This window comes from Anomaloglossus baeobatrachus, unplaced genomic scaffold (assembly GCF_048569485.1).
Source record: "Anomaloglossus baeobatrachus isolate aAnoBae1 unplaced genomic scaffold, aAnoBae1.hap1 Scaffold_4526, whole genome shotgun sequence".
Taxonomy (NCBI): Eukaryota; Metazoa; Chordata; class Amphibia; order Anura; family Aromobatidae; genus Anomaloglossus; species Anomaloglossus baeobatrachus.
The window spans coordinates 341-14,279 of NW_027443865.1; the positions used below are offsets into that span (position 1 = coordinate 341).

The following is a 13,939-nucleotide window of genomic DNA, read 5'->3' on the forward strand; positions in this document are numbered from 1 at the left end:
GTAGTCTGTTGGCGCCCTCTCCTGGAGGAATAGTTTGCTTGCTCTTGGACATTCTAAAAGAGAGGTCATGATAGACATTGAGCTTCTGAGCTCAATTGGGGACAGTCATGGGTGATGAATGTTTGCAACCTACTGCGAAGCCTCATACCGCAATATAAGGAACGTCAAATACTAAGAAAGGGCGGCCTATGAAAGAATTACTACTTTCAATAAGTACACTTAAACGGCTAATTGGGAATAGAAAAACTGTAAAAAGCCCTCTGAGAAAGCCCCCCTCTAACCTTTGATAGTAAGCTTTTCTGTAGTCTGCCTGTTGATGTATTTTCCGTTTGAACTGTGCACAACATGAAGAGACGGAACACTGGCGGCTTGTCACAATGCCCCCCGATGACATCACAATAGCGCTGCTGCCTAGAAAACAAGCTGCGCAGAAGAAGTTGTTCTTTGGGTGGGAGGGTGGGCTAGTGGAAGGAGGGGGCAATCTCTTTTTTTCCCGGGTGGTAGGGGGATGACAGGAGAAGGGAAGCGGGTGGTGAGAAAGGTACAGAGGGCAGGGTTTGGGGGCTGGGAAGGAAAGGGAAAAGATTAGGGTTTGGGGATGATGAAAGGGCTTTCTACGGGTAAGGATGGCAAAGGGTGGCAGTGACGGAAAGTCAGGCAACCTGTCCTGTCCGTCTTTTTGTATCGTGAATTGGAAAGACTGCAAGGGGGAGGGGAGTTGCTTGCGCCCTAAAGGAGGAGTTATTCAGATTCATTGCAGTGGGCGGCGGCTGCAAAACGCACCATTCTTCTTGTTTTTGCTCTGCAAAGCAGCCTTTTCAAGGGTTGGCTTGGGTGACAAAATGTCTTGTGTAGGCGTGGGTTTGTCTCCCTCTCGCTCTCTCTCCCTAAGATGTGTCCGGCATAGGCCAGGGTGCCACTCGAGGCCCAAACCAATTCTGGTTATCGCTTCTCGGCCTTTTGGCTAAGATCAAGTGTAGTATCTGTTCTTATCAGTTTAATATCTGATACGTCCCCTATCTGGGGACCATATATTAAATGGATTTTTAGAACAGGGAGATGGAAAAAGAGCTTGCTCTGTCCACTCCACGCATTGACCTGGTATTGCAGTACCTCCAGGAACGGTGCACCCCTTCTTAACCCAGTTTCCAAAAGCAGAACTCAATTCACCTGATTCATATTAGCCCGATTTAATGAATTGGAAGAAAGCATACGTCTTCATATGCACCTCAATTTGGCCCATTCACTTTTCACACTTCCTCCTTTTGTTTTTTATCTTTCACACTTTTGACTTTCTTTATTCATCCAAATAGCAAACTCATCACCACTCAACCTGACCAACTCGGCTATGTCCCCGTGCTGCAGTTCTCTGTCTTATCTAGATCATTTGCAATTGAATGGAATAGATCCCTTTTGGACAAAGTGGATTCACCTGCTGCTGCAGTGACCACAGGTGTGATAAGATCTAGAATTGGCATCTGGTGCGATCTCTCCGCTTCCACTCCAAAGAAAGTTACCTGTTTATTCCTATCATGCATTGGTTTTTGGGGTTTTCTTTGAGTAATGATGATCTCTTTAGTAGTCTGTTGGCGCCCTCTCCTGGAGGAATAGTTTGCTTGCTCTTGGACATTCTAAAAGAGAGGTCATGATAGACATTGAGCTTCTGAGCTCAATTGGGGACAGTCATGGGTGATGAATGTTTGCAACCTACTGCGAAGCCTCATACCGCAATATAAGGAACGTCAAATACTAAGAAAGGGCGGCCTATGAAAGAATTACTACTTTCAATAAGTACACTTAAACGGCTAATTGGGAATAGAAAAACTGTAAAAAGCCCTCTGAGAAAGCCCCCCTCTAACCTTTGATAGTAAGCTTTTCTGTAGTCTGCCTGTTGATGTATTTTCCGTTTGAACTGTGCACAACATGAAGAGACGGAACACTGGCGGCTTGTCACAATGCCCCCCGATGACATCACAATAGCGCTGCTGCCTAGAAAACAAGCTGCGCAGAAGAAGTTGTTCTTTGGGTGGGAGGGTGGGCTAGTGGAAGGAGGGGGCAATCTCTTTTTTTCCCGGGTGGTAGGGGGATGACAGGAGAAGGGAAGCGGGTGGTGAGAAAGGTACAGAGGGCAGGGTTTGGGGGCTGGGAAGGAAAGGGAAAAGATTAGGGTTTGGGGATGATGAAAGGGCTTTCTACGGGTAAGGATGGCAAAGGGTGGCAGTGACGGAAAGTCAGGCAACCTGTCCTGTCCGTCTTTTTGTATCGTGAATTGGAAAGACTGCAAGGGGGAGGGGAGTTGCTTGCGCCCTAAAGGAGGAGTTATTCAGATTCATTGCAGTGGGCGGCGGCTGCAAAACGCACCATTCTTCTTGTTTTTGCTCTGCAAAGCAGCCTTTTCAAGGGTTGGCTTGGGTGACAAAATGTCTTGTGTAGGCGTGGGTTTGTCTCCCTCTCGCTCTCTCTCCCTAAGATGTGTCCGGCATAGGCCAGGGTGCCACGCGAGGCCCAAACCAATTCTGGTTATCGCTTCTCGGCCTTTTGGCTAAGATCAAGTGTAGTATCTGTTCTTATCAGTTTAATATCTGATACGTCCCCTATCTGGGGACCATATATTAAATGGATTTTTAGAACAGGGAGATGGAAAAAGAGCTTGCTCTGTCCACTCCACGCATTGACCTGGTATTGCAGTACCTCCAGGAACGGTGCACCCCTTCTTAACCCAGTTTCCAAAAGCAGAACTCAATTCACCTGATTCATATTAGCCCGATTTAATGAATTGGAAGAAAGCATACGTCTTCATATGCACCTCAATTTGGCCCATTCACTTTTCACACTTCCTCCTTTTGTTTTTTATCTTTCACACTTTTGACTTTCTTTATTCATCCAAATAGCAAACTCATCACCACTCAACCTGACCAACTCGGCTATGTCCCCGTGCTGCAGTTCTCTGTCTTATCTAGATCATTTGCAATTGAATGGAATAGATCCCTTTTGGACAAAGTGGATTCACCTGCTGCTGCAGTGACCACAGGTGTGATAAGATCTAGAATTGGCATCTGGTGCGATCTCTCCGCTTCCACTCCAAAGAAAGTTACCTGTTTATTCCTATCATGCATTGGTTTTTGGGGTTTTCTTTGAGTAATGATGATCTCTTTAGTAGTCTGTTGGCGCCCTCTCCTGGAGGAATAGTTTGCTTGCTCTTGGACATTCTAAAAGAGAGGTCATGATAGACATTGAGCTTCTGAGCTCAATTGGGGACAGTCATGGGTGATGAATGTTTGCAACCTACTGCGAAGCCTCATACCGCAATATAAGGAACGTCAAATACTAAGAAAGGGCGGCCTATGAAAGAATTACTACTTTCAATAAGTACACTTAAACGGCTAATTGGGAATAGAAAAACTGTAAAAAGCCCTCTGAGAAAGCCCCCCTCTAACCTTTGATAGTAAGCTTTTCTGTAGTCTGCCTGTTGATGTATTTTCCGTTTGAACTGTGCACAACATGAAGAGACGGAACACTGGCGGCTTGTCACAATGCCCCCCGATGACATCACAATAGCGCTGCTGCCTAGAAAACAAGCTGCGCAGAAGAAGTTGTTCTTTGGGTGGGAGGGTGGGCTAGTGGAAGGAGGGGGCAATCTCTTTTTTTCCCGGGTGGTAGGGGGATGACAGGAGAAGGGAAGCGGGTGGTGAGAAAGGTACAGAGGGCAGGGTTTGGGGGCTGGGAAGGAAAGGGAAAAGATTAGGGTTTGGGGATGATGAAAGGGCTTTCTACGGGTAAGGATGGCAAAGGGTGGCAGTGACGGAAAGTCAGGCAACCTGTCCTGTCCGTCTTTTTGTATCGTGAATTGGAAAGACTGCAAGGGGGAGGGGAGTTGCTTGCGCCCTAAAGGAGGAGTTATTCAGATTCATTGCAGTGGGCGGCGGCTGCAAAACGCACCATTCTTCTTGTTTTTGCTCTGCAAAGCAGCCTTTTCAAGGGTTGGCTTGGGTGACAAAATGTCTTGTGTAGGCGTGGGTTTGTCTCCCTCTCGCTCTCTCTCCCTAAGATGTGTCCGGCATAGGCCAGGGTGCCACTCGAGGCCCAAACCAATTCTGGTTATCGCTTCTCGGCCTTTTGGCTAAGATCAAGTGTAGTATCTGTTCTTATCAGTTTAATATCTGATACGTCCCCTATCTGGGGACCATATATTAAATGGATTTTTAGAACAGGGAGATGGAAAAAGAGCTTGCTCTGTCCACTCCACGCATTGACCTGGTATTGCAGTACCTCCAGGAACGGTGCACCCCTTCTTAACCCAGTTTCCAAAAGCAGAACTCAATTCACCTGATTCATATTAGCCCGATTTAATGAATTGGAAGAAAGCATACGTCTTCATATGCACCTCAATTTGGCCCATTCACTTTTCACACTTCCTCCTTTTGTTTTTTATCTTTCACACTTTTGACTTTCTTTATTCATCCAAATAGCAAACTCATCACCACTCAACCTGACCAACTCGGCTATGTCCCCGTGCTGCAGTTCTCTGTCTTATCTAGATCATTTGCAATTGAATGGAATAGATCCCTTTTGGACAAAGTGGATTCACCTGCTGCTGCAGTGACCACAGGTGTGATAAGATCTAGAATTGGCATCTGGTGCGATCTCTCCGCTTCCACTCCAAAGAAAGTTACCTGTTTATTCCTATCATGCATTGGTTTTTGGGGTTTTCTTTGAGTAATGATGATCTCTTTAGTAGTCTGTTGGCGCCCTCTCCTGGAGGAATAGTTTGCTTGCTCTTGGACATTCTAAAAGAGAGGTCATGATAGACATTGAGCTTCTGAGCTCAATTGGGGACAGTCATGGGTGATGAATGTTTGCAACCTACTGCGAAGCCTCATACCGCAATATAAGGAACGTCAAATACTAAGAAAGGGCGGCCTATGAAAGAATTACTACTTTCAATAAGTACACTTAAACGGCTAATTGGGAATAGAAAAACTGTAAAAAGCCCTCTGAGAAAGCCCCCCTCTAACCTTTGATAGTAAGCTTTTCTGTAGTCTGCCTGTTGATGTATTTTCCGTTTGAACTGTGCACAACATGAAGAGACGGAACACTGGCGGCTTGTCACAATGCCCCCCGATGACATCACAATAGCGCTGCTGCCTAGAAAACAAGCTGCGCAGAAGAAGTTGTTCTTTGGGTGGGAGGGTGGGCTAGTGGAAGGAGGGGGCAATCTCTTTTTTTCCCGGGTGGTAGGGGGATGACAGGAGAAGGGAAGCGGGTGGTGAGAAAGGTACAGAGGGCAGGGTTTGGGGGCTGGGAAGGAAAGGGAAAAGATTAGGGTTTGGGGATGATGAAAGGGCTTTCTACGGGTAAGGATGGCAAAGGGTGGCAGTGACGGAAAGTCAGGCAACCTGTCCTGTCCGTCTTTTTGTATCGTGAATTGGAAAGACTGCAAGGGGGAGGGGAGTTGCTTGCGCCCTAAAGGAGGAGTTATTCAGATTCATTGCAGTGGGCGGCGGCTGCAAAACGCACCATTCTTCTTGTTTTTGCTCTGCAAAGCAGCCTTTTCAAGGGTTGGCTTGGGTGACAAAATGTCTTGTGTAGGCGTGGGTTTGTCTCCCTCTCGCTCTCTCTCCCTAAGATGTGTCCGGCATAGGCCAGGGTGCCACTCGAGGCCCAAACCAATTCTGGTTATCGCTTCTCGGCCTTTTGGCTAAGATCAAGTGTAGTATCTGTTCTTATCAGTTTAATATCTGATACGTCCCCTATCTGGGGACCATATATTAAATGGATTTTTAGAACAGGGAGATGGAAAAAGAGCTTGCTCTGTCCACTCCACGCATTGACCTGGTATTGCAGTACCTCCAGGAACGGTGCACCCCTTCTTAACCCAGTTTCCAAAAGCAGAACTCAATTCACCTGATTCATATTAGCCCGATTTAATGAATTGGAAGAAAGCATACGTCTTCATATGCACCTCAATTTGGCCCATTCACTTTTCACACTTCCTCCTTTTGTTTTTTATCTTTCACACTTTTGACTTTCTTTATTCATCCAAATAGCAAACTCATCACCACTCAACCTGACCAACTCGGCTATGTCCCCGTGCTGCAGTTCTCTGTCTTATCTAGATCATTTGCAATTGAATGGAATAGATCCCTTTTGGACAAAGTGGATTCACCTGCTGCTGCAGTGACCACAGGTGTGATAAGATCTAGAATTGGCATCTGGTGCGATCTCTCCGCTTCCACTCCAAAGAAAGTTACCTGTTTATTCCTATCATGCATTGGTTTTTGGGGTTTTCTTTGAGTAATGATGATCTCTTTAGTAGTCTGTTGGCGCCCTCTCCTGGAGGAATAGTTTGCTTGCTCTTGGACATTCTAAAAGAGAGGTCATGATAGACATTGAGCTTCTGAGCTCAATTGGGGACAGTCATGGGTGATGAATGTTTGCAACCTACTGCGAAGCCTCATACCGCAATATAAGGAACGTCAAATACTAAGAAAGGGCGGCCTATGAAAGAATTACTACTTTCAATAAGTACACTTAAACGGCTAATTGGGAATAGAAAAACTGTAAAAAGCCCTCTGAGAAAGCCCCCCTCTAACCTTTGATAGTAAGCTTTTCTGTAGTCTGCCTGTTGATGTATTTTCCGTTTGAACTGTGCACAACATGAAGAGACGGAACACTGGCGGCTTGTCACAATGCCCCCCGATGACATCACAATAGCGCTGCTGCCTAGAAAACAAGCTGCGCAGAAGAAGTTGTTCTTTGGGTGGGAGGGTGGGCTAGTGGAAGGAGGGGGCAATCTCTTTTTTTCCCGGGTGGTAGGGGGATGACAGGAGAAGGGAAGCGGGTGGTGAGAAAGGTACAGAGGGCAGGGTTTGGGGGCTGGGAAGGAAAGGGAAAAGATTAGGGTTTGGGGATGATGAAAGGGCTTTCTACGGGTAAGGATGGCAAAGGGTGGCAGTGACGGAAAGTCAGGCAACCTGTCCTGTCCGTCTTTTTGTATCGTGAATTGGAAAGACTGCAAGGGGGAGGGGAGTTGCTTGCGCCCTAAAGGAGGAGTTATTCAGATTCATTGCAGTGGGCGGCGGCTGCAAAACGCACCATTCTTCTTGTTTTTGCTCTGCAAAGCAGCCTTTTCAAGGGTTGGCTTGGGTGACAAAATGTCTTGTGTAGGCGTGGGTTTGTCTCCCTCTCGCTCTCTCTCCCTAAGATGTGTCCGGCATAGGCCAGGGTGCCACTCGAGGCCCAAACCAATTCTGGTTATCGCTTCTCGGCCTTTTGGCTAAGATCAAGTGTAGTATCTGTTCTTATCAGTTTAATATCTGATACGTCCCCTATCTGGGGACCATATATTAAATGGATTTTTAGAACAGGGAGATGGAAAAAGAGCTTGCTCTGTCCACTCCACGCATTGACCTGGTATTGCAGTACCTCCAGGAACGGTGCACCCCTTCTTAACCCAGTTTCCAAAAGCAGAACTCAATTCACCTGATTCATATTAGCCCGATTTAATGAATTGGAAGAAAGCATACGTCTTCATATGCACCTCAATTTGGCCCATTCACTTTTCACACTTCCTCCTTTTGTTTTTTATCTTTCACACTTTTGACTTTCTTTATTCATCCAAATAGCAAACTCATCACCACTCAACCTGACCAACTCGGCTATGTCCCCGTGCTGCAGTTCTCTGTCTTATCTAGATCATTTGCAATTGAATGGAATAGATCCCTTTTGGACAAAGTGGATTCACCTGCTGCTGCAGTGACCACAGGTGTGATAAGATCTAGAATTGGCATCTGGTGCGATCTCTCCGCTTCCACTCCAAAGAAAGTTACCTGTTTATTCCTATCATGCATTGGTTTTTGGGGTTTTCTTTGAGTAATGATGATCTCTTTAGTAGTCTGTTGGCGCCCTCTCCTGGAGGAATAGTTTGCTTGCTCTTGGACATTCTAAAAGAGAGGTCATGATAGACATTGAGCTTCTGAGCTCAATTGGGGACAGTCATGGGTGATGAATGTTTGCAACCTACTGCGAAGCCTCATACCGCAATATAAGGAACGTCAAATACTAAGAAAGGGCGGCCTATGAAAGAATTACTACTTTCAATAAGTACACTTAAACGGCTAATTGGGAATAGAAAAACTGTAAAAAGCCCTCTGAGAAAGCCCCCCTCTAACCTTTGATAGTAAGCTTTTCTGTAGTCTGCCTGTTGATGTATTTTCCGTTTGAACTGTGCACAACATGAAGAGACGGAACACTGGCGGCTTGTCACAATGCCCCCCGATGACATCACAATAGCGCTGCTGCCTAGAAAACAAGCTGCGCAGAAGAAGTTGTTCTTTGGGTGGGAGGGTGGGCTAGTGGAAGGAGGGGGCAATCTCTTTTTTTCCCGGGTGGTAGGGGGATGACAGGAGAAGGGAAGCGGGTGGTGAGAAAGGTACAGAGGGCAGGGTTTGGGGGCTGGGAAGGAAAGGGAAAAGATTAGGGTTTGGGGATGATGAAAGGGCTTTCTACGGGTAAGGATGGCAAAGGGTGGCAGTGACGGAAAGTCAGGCAACCTGTCCTGTCCGTCTTTTTGTATCGTGAATTGGAAAGACTGCAAGGGGGAGGGGAGTTGCTTGCGCCCTAAAGGAGGAGTTATTCAGATTCATTGCAGTGGGCGGCGGCTGCAAAACGCACCATTCTTCTTGTTTTTGCTCTGCAAAGCAGCCTTTTCAAGGGTTGGCTTGGGTGACAAAATGTCTTGTGTAGGCGTGGGTTTGTCTCCCTCTCGCTCTCTCTCCCTAAGATGTGTCCGGCATAGGCCAGGGTGCCACTCGAGGCCCAAACCAATTCTGGTTATCGCTTCTCGGCCTTTTGGCTAAGATCAAGTGTAGTATCTGTTCTTATCAGTTTAATATCTGATACGTCCCCTATCTGGGGACCATATATTAAATGGATTTTTAGAACAGGGAGATGGAAAAAGAGCTTGCTCTGTCCACTCCACGCATTGACCTGGTATTGCAGTACCTCCAGGAACGGTGCACCCCTTCTTAACCCAGTTTCCAAAAGCAGAACTCAATTCACCTGATTCATATTAGCCCGATTTAATGAATTGGAAGAAAGCATACGTCTTCATATGCACCTCAATTTGGCCCATTCACTTTTCACACTTCCTCCTTTTGTTTTTTATCTTTCACACTTTTGACTTTCTTTATTCATCCAAATAGCAAACTCATCACCACTCAACCTGACCAACTCGGCTATGTCCCCGTGCTGCAGTTCTCTGTCTTATCTAGATCATTTGCAATTGAATGGAATAGATCCCTTTTGGACAAAGTGGATTCACCTGCTGCTGCAGTGACCACAGGTGTGATAAGATCTAGAATTGGCATCTGGTGCGATCTCTCCGCTTCCACTCCAAAGAAAGTTACCTGTTTATTCCTATCATGCATTGGTTTTTGGGGTTTTCTTTGAGTAATGATGATCTCTTTAGTAGTCTGTTGGCGCCCTCTCCTGGAGGAATAGTTTGCTTGCTCTTGGACATTCTAAAAGAGAGGTCATGATAGACATTGAGCTTCTGAGCTCAATTGGGGACAGTCATGGGTGATGAATGTTTGCAACCTACTGCGAAGCCTCATACCGCAATATAAGGAACGTCAAATACTAAGAAAGGGCGGCCTATGAAAGAATTACTACTTTCAATAAGTACACTTAAACGGCTAATTGGGAATAGAAAAACTGTAAAAAGCCCTCTGAGAAAGCCCCCCTCTAACCTTTGATAGTAAGCTTTTCTGTAGTCTGCCTGTTGATGTATTTTCCGTTTGAACTGTGCACAACATGAAGAGACGGAACACTGGCGGCTTGTCACAATGCCCCCCGATGACATCACAATAGCGCTGCTGCCTAGAAAACAAGCTGCGCAGAAGAAGTTGTTCTTTGGGTGGGAGGGTGGGCTAGTGGAAGGAGGGGGCAATCTCTTTTTTTCCCGGGTGGTAGGGGGATGACAGGAGAAGGGAAGCGGGTGGTGAGAAAGGTACAGAGGGCAGGGTTTGGGGGCTGGGAAGGAAAGGGAAAAGATTAGGGTTTGGGGATGATGAAAGGGCTTTCTACGGGTAAGGATGGCAAAGGGTGGCAGTGACGGAAAGTCAGGCAACCTGTCCTGTCCGTCTTTTTGTATCGTGAATTGGAAAGACTGCAAGGGGGAGGGGAGTTGCTTGCGCCCTAAAGGAGGAGTTATTCAGATTCATTGCAGTGGGCGGCGGCTGCAAAACGCACCATTCTTCTTGTTTTTGCTCTGCAAAGCAGCCTTTTCAAGGGTTGGCTTGGGTGACAAAATGTCTTGTGTAGGCGTGGGTTTGTCTCCCTCTCGCTCTCTCTCCCTAAGATGTGTCCGGCATAGGCCAGGGTGCCACTCGAGGCCCAAACCAATTCTGGTTATCGCTTCTCGGCCTTTTGGCTAAGATCAAGTGTAGTATCTGTTCTTATCAGTTTAATATCTGATACGTCCCCTATCTGGGGACCATATATTAAATGGATTTTTAGAACAGGGAGATGGAAAAAGAGCTTGCTCTGTCCACTCCACGCATTGACCTGGTATTGCAGTACCTCCAGGAACGGTGCACCCCTTCTTAACCCAGTTTCCAAAAGCAGAACTCAATTCACCTGATTCATATTAGCCCGATTTAATGAATTGGAAGAAAGCATACGTCTTCATATGCACCTCAATTTGGCCCATTCACTTTTCACACTTCCTCCTTTTGTTTTTTATCTTTCACACTTTTGACTTTCTTTATTCATCCAAATAGCAAACTCATCACCACTCAACCTGACCAACTCGGCTATGTCCCCGTGCTGCAGTTCTCTGTCTTATCTAGATCATTTGCAATTGAATGGAATAGATCCCTTTTGGACAAAGTGGATTCACCTGCTGCTGCAGTGACCACAGGTGTGATAAGATCTAGAATTGGCATCTGGTGCGATCTCTCCGCTTCCACTCCAAAGAAAGTTACCTGTTTATTCCTATCATGCATTGGTTTTTGGGGTTTTCTTTGAGTAATGATGATCTCTTTAGTAGTCTGTTGGCGCCCTCTCCTGGAGGAATAGTTTGCTTGCTCTTGGACATTCTAAAAGAGAGGTCATGATAGACATTGAGCTTCTGAGCTCAATTGGGGACAGTCATGGGTGATGAATGTTTGCAACCTACTGCGAAGCCTCATACCGCAATATAAGGAACGTCAAATACTAAGAAAGGGCGGCCTATGAAAGAATTACTACTTTCAATAAGTACACTTAAACGGCTAATTGGGAATAGAAAAACTGTAAAAAGCCCTCTGAGAAAGCCCCCCTCTAACCTTTGATAGTAAGCTTTTCTGTAGTCTGCCTGTTGATGTATTTTCCGTTTGAACTGTGCACAACATGAAGAGACGGAACACTGGCGGCTTGTCACAATGCCCCCCGATGACATCACAATAGCGCTGCTGCCTAGAAAACAAGCTGCGCAGAAGAAGTTGTTCTTTGGGTGGGAGGGTGGGCTAGTGGAAGGAGGGGGCAATCTCTTTTTTTCCCGGGTGGTAGGGGGATGACAGGAGAAGGGAAGCGGGTGGTGAGAAAGGTACAGAGGGCAGGGTTTGGGGGCTGGGAAGGAAAGGGAAAAGATTAGGGTTTGGGGATGATGAAAGGGCTTTCTACGGGTAAGGATGGCAAAGGGTGGCAGTGACGGAAAGTCAGGCAACCTGTCCTGTCCGTCTTTTTGTATCGTGAATTGGAAAGACTGCAAGGGGGAGGGGAGTTGCTTGCGCCCTAAAGGAGGAGTTATTCAGATTCATTGCAGTGGGCGGCGGCTGCAAAACGCACCATTCTTCTTGTTTTTGCTCTGCAAAGCAGCCTTTTCAAGGGTTGGCTTGGGTGACAAAATGTCTTGTGTAGGCGTGGGTTTGTCTCCCTCTCGCTCTCTCTCCCTAAGATGTGTCCGGCATAGGCCAGGGTGCCACTCGAGGCCCAAACCAATTCTGGTTATCGCTTCTCGGCCTTTTGGCTAAGATCAAGTGTAGTATCTGTTCTTATCAGTTTAATATCTGATACGTCCCCTATCTGGGGACCATATATTAAATGGATTTTTAGAACAGGGAGATGGAAAAAGAGCTTGCTCTGTCCACTCCACGCATTGACCTGGTATTGCAGTACCTCCAGGAACGGTGCACCCCTTCTTAACCCAGTTTCCAAAAGCAGAACTCAATTCACCTGATTCATATTAGCCCGATTTAATGAATTGGAAGAAAGCATACGTCTTCATATGCACCTCAATTTGGCCCATTCACTTTTCACACTTCCTCCTTTTGTTTTTTATCTTTCACACTTTTGACTTTCTTTATTCATCCAAATAGCAAACTCATCACCACTCAACCTGACCAACTCGGCTATGTCCCCGTGCTGCAGTTCTCTGTCTTATCTAGATCATTTGCAATTGAATGGAATAGATCCCTTTTGGACAAAGTGGATTCACCTGCTGCTGCAGTGACCACAGGTGTGATAAGATCTAGAATTGGCATCTGGTGCGATCTCTCCGCTTCCACTCCAAAGAAAGTTACCTGTTTATTCCTATCATGCATTGGTTTTTGGGGTTTTCTTTGAGTAATGATGATCTCTTTAGTAGTCTGTTGGCGCCCTCTCCTGGAGGAATAGTTTGCTTGCTCTTGGACATTCTAAAAGAGAGGTCATGATAGACATTGAGCTTCTGAGCTCAATTGGGGACAGTCATGGGTGATGAATGTTTGCAACCTACTGCGAAGCCTCATACCGCAATATAAGGAACGTCAAATACTAAGAAAGGGCGGCCTATGAAAGAATTACTACTTTCAATAAGTACACTTAAACGGCTAATTGGGAATAGAAAAACTGTAAAAAGCCCTCTGAGAAAGCCCCCCTCTAACCTTTGATAGTAAGCTTTTCTGTAGTCTGCCTGTTGATGTATTTTCCGTTTGAACTGTGCACAACATGAAGAGACGGAACACTGGCGGCTTGTCACAATGCCCCCCGATGACATCACAATAGCGCTGCTGCCTAGAAAACAAGCTGCGCAGAAGAAGTTGTTCTTTGGGTGGGAGGGTGGGCTAGTGGAAGGAGGGGGCAATCTCTTTTTTTCCCGGGTGGTAGGGGGATGACAGGAGAAGGGAAGCGGGTGGTGAGAAAGGTACAGAGGGCAGGGTTTGGGGGCTGGGAAGGAAAGGGAAAAGATTAGGGTTTGGGGATGATGAAAGGGCTTTCTACGGGTAAGGATGGCAAAGGGTGGCAGTGACGGAAAGTCAGGCAACCTGTCCTGTCCGTCTTTTTGTATCGTGAATTGGAAAGACTGCAAGGGGGAGGGGAGTTGCTTGCGCCCTAAAGGAGGAGTTATTCAGATTCATTGCAGTGGGCGGCGGCTGCAAAACGCACCATTCTTCTTGTTTTTGCTCTGCAAAGCAGCCTTTTCAAGGGTTGGCTTGGGTGACAAAATGTCTTGTGTAGGCGTGGGTTTGTCTCCCTCTCGCTCTCTCTCCCTAAGATGTGTCCGGCATAGGCCAGGGTGCCACTCGAGGCCCAAACCAATTCTGGTTATCGCTTCTCGGCCTTTTGGCTAAGATCAAGTGTAGTATCTGTTCTTATCAGTTTAATATCTGATACGTCCCCTATCTGGGGACCATATATTAAATGGATTTTTAGAACAGGGAGATGGAAAAAGAGCTTGCTCTGTCCACTCCACGCATTGACCTGGTATTGCAGTACCTCCAGGAACGGTGCACCCCTTCTTAACCCAGTTTCCAAAAGCAGAACTCAATTCACCTGATTCATATTAGCCCGATTTAATGAATTGGAAGAAAGCATACGTCTTCATATGCACCTCAATTTGGCCCATTCACTTTTCACACTTCCTCCTTTTGTTTTTTATCTTTCACACTTTTGACTTTCTTTATTCATCCAAATAGCA

At 46.3% G+C, this 13,939-nt stretch overlaps 9 non-coding genes across 9 annotated transcripts; all 9 read left to right on the top strand.

Moving 5' to 3' along the window:
• Nucleotides 1-944: 944 nt before the first annotated feature.
• On the top strand, nt 945-1,135 carry LOC142280479 (U2 spliceosomal RNA). The gene has a single exon (XR_012742746.1). It is a non-coding gene; the product is annotated as a U2 spliceosomal RNA (small nuclear RNA).
• Nucleotides 1,136-2,522: 1,387 nt separating this feature from the next.
• Nucleotides 2,523-2,713, top strand: LOC142280490 (U2 spliceosomal RNA). Its single transcript, XR_012742757.1, has one exon. It is a non-coding gene; the product is annotated as a U2 spliceosomal RNA (small nuclear RNA).
• A 1,387-nt stretch (nt 2,714-4,100) lies between these two features.
• On the top strand, nt 4,101-4,291 carry LOC142280497 (U2 spliceosomal RNA). Its single transcript, XR_012742763.1, has one exon. It is a non-coding gene; the product is annotated as a U2 spliceosomal RNA (small nuclear RNA).
• A 1,387-nt stretch (nt 4,292-5,678) lies between these two features.
• LOC142280498 (U2 spliceosomal RNA) lies at nt 5,679-5,869 on the top strand. Its single transcript, XR_012742764.1, has one exon. It is a non-coding gene; the product is annotated as a U2 spliceosomal RNA (small nuclear RNA).
• Nucleotides 5,870-7,256: 1,387 nt separating this feature from the next.
• Nucleotides 7,257-7,447, top strand: LOC142280499 (U2 spliceosomal RNA). Its single transcript, XR_012742765.1, has one exon. It is a non-coding gene; the product is annotated as a U2 spliceosomal RNA (small nuclear RNA).
• Nucleotides 7,448-8,834: 1,387 nt separating this feature from the next.
• LOC142280480 (U2 spliceosomal RNA) lies at nt 8,835-9,025 on the top strand. The gene has a single exon (XR_012742747.1). It is a non-coding gene; the product is annotated as a U2 spliceosomal RNA (small nuclear RNA).
• A 1,387-nt stretch (nt 9,026-10,412) lies between these two features.
• LOC142280481 (U2 spliceosomal RNA) lies at nt 10,413-10,603 on the top strand. Its single transcript, XR_012742748.1, has one exon. It is a non-coding gene; the product is annotated as a U2 spliceosomal RNA (small nuclear RNA).
• Nucleotides 10,604-11,990: 1,387 nt separating this feature from the next.
• On the top strand, nt 11,991-12,181 carry LOC142280482 (U2 spliceosomal RNA). The gene has a single exon (XR_012742749.1). It is a non-coding gene; the product is annotated as a U2 spliceosomal RNA (small nuclear RNA).
• A 1,387-nt stretch (nt 12,182-13,568) lies between these two features.
• LOC142280483 (U2 spliceosomal RNA) lies at nt 13,569-13,759 on the top strand. The gene has a single exon (XR_012742750.1). It is a non-coding gene; the product is annotated as a U2 spliceosomal RNA (small nuclear RNA).
• The last annotated feature ends 180 nt before the right edge of the window (nt 13,760-13,939 follow it).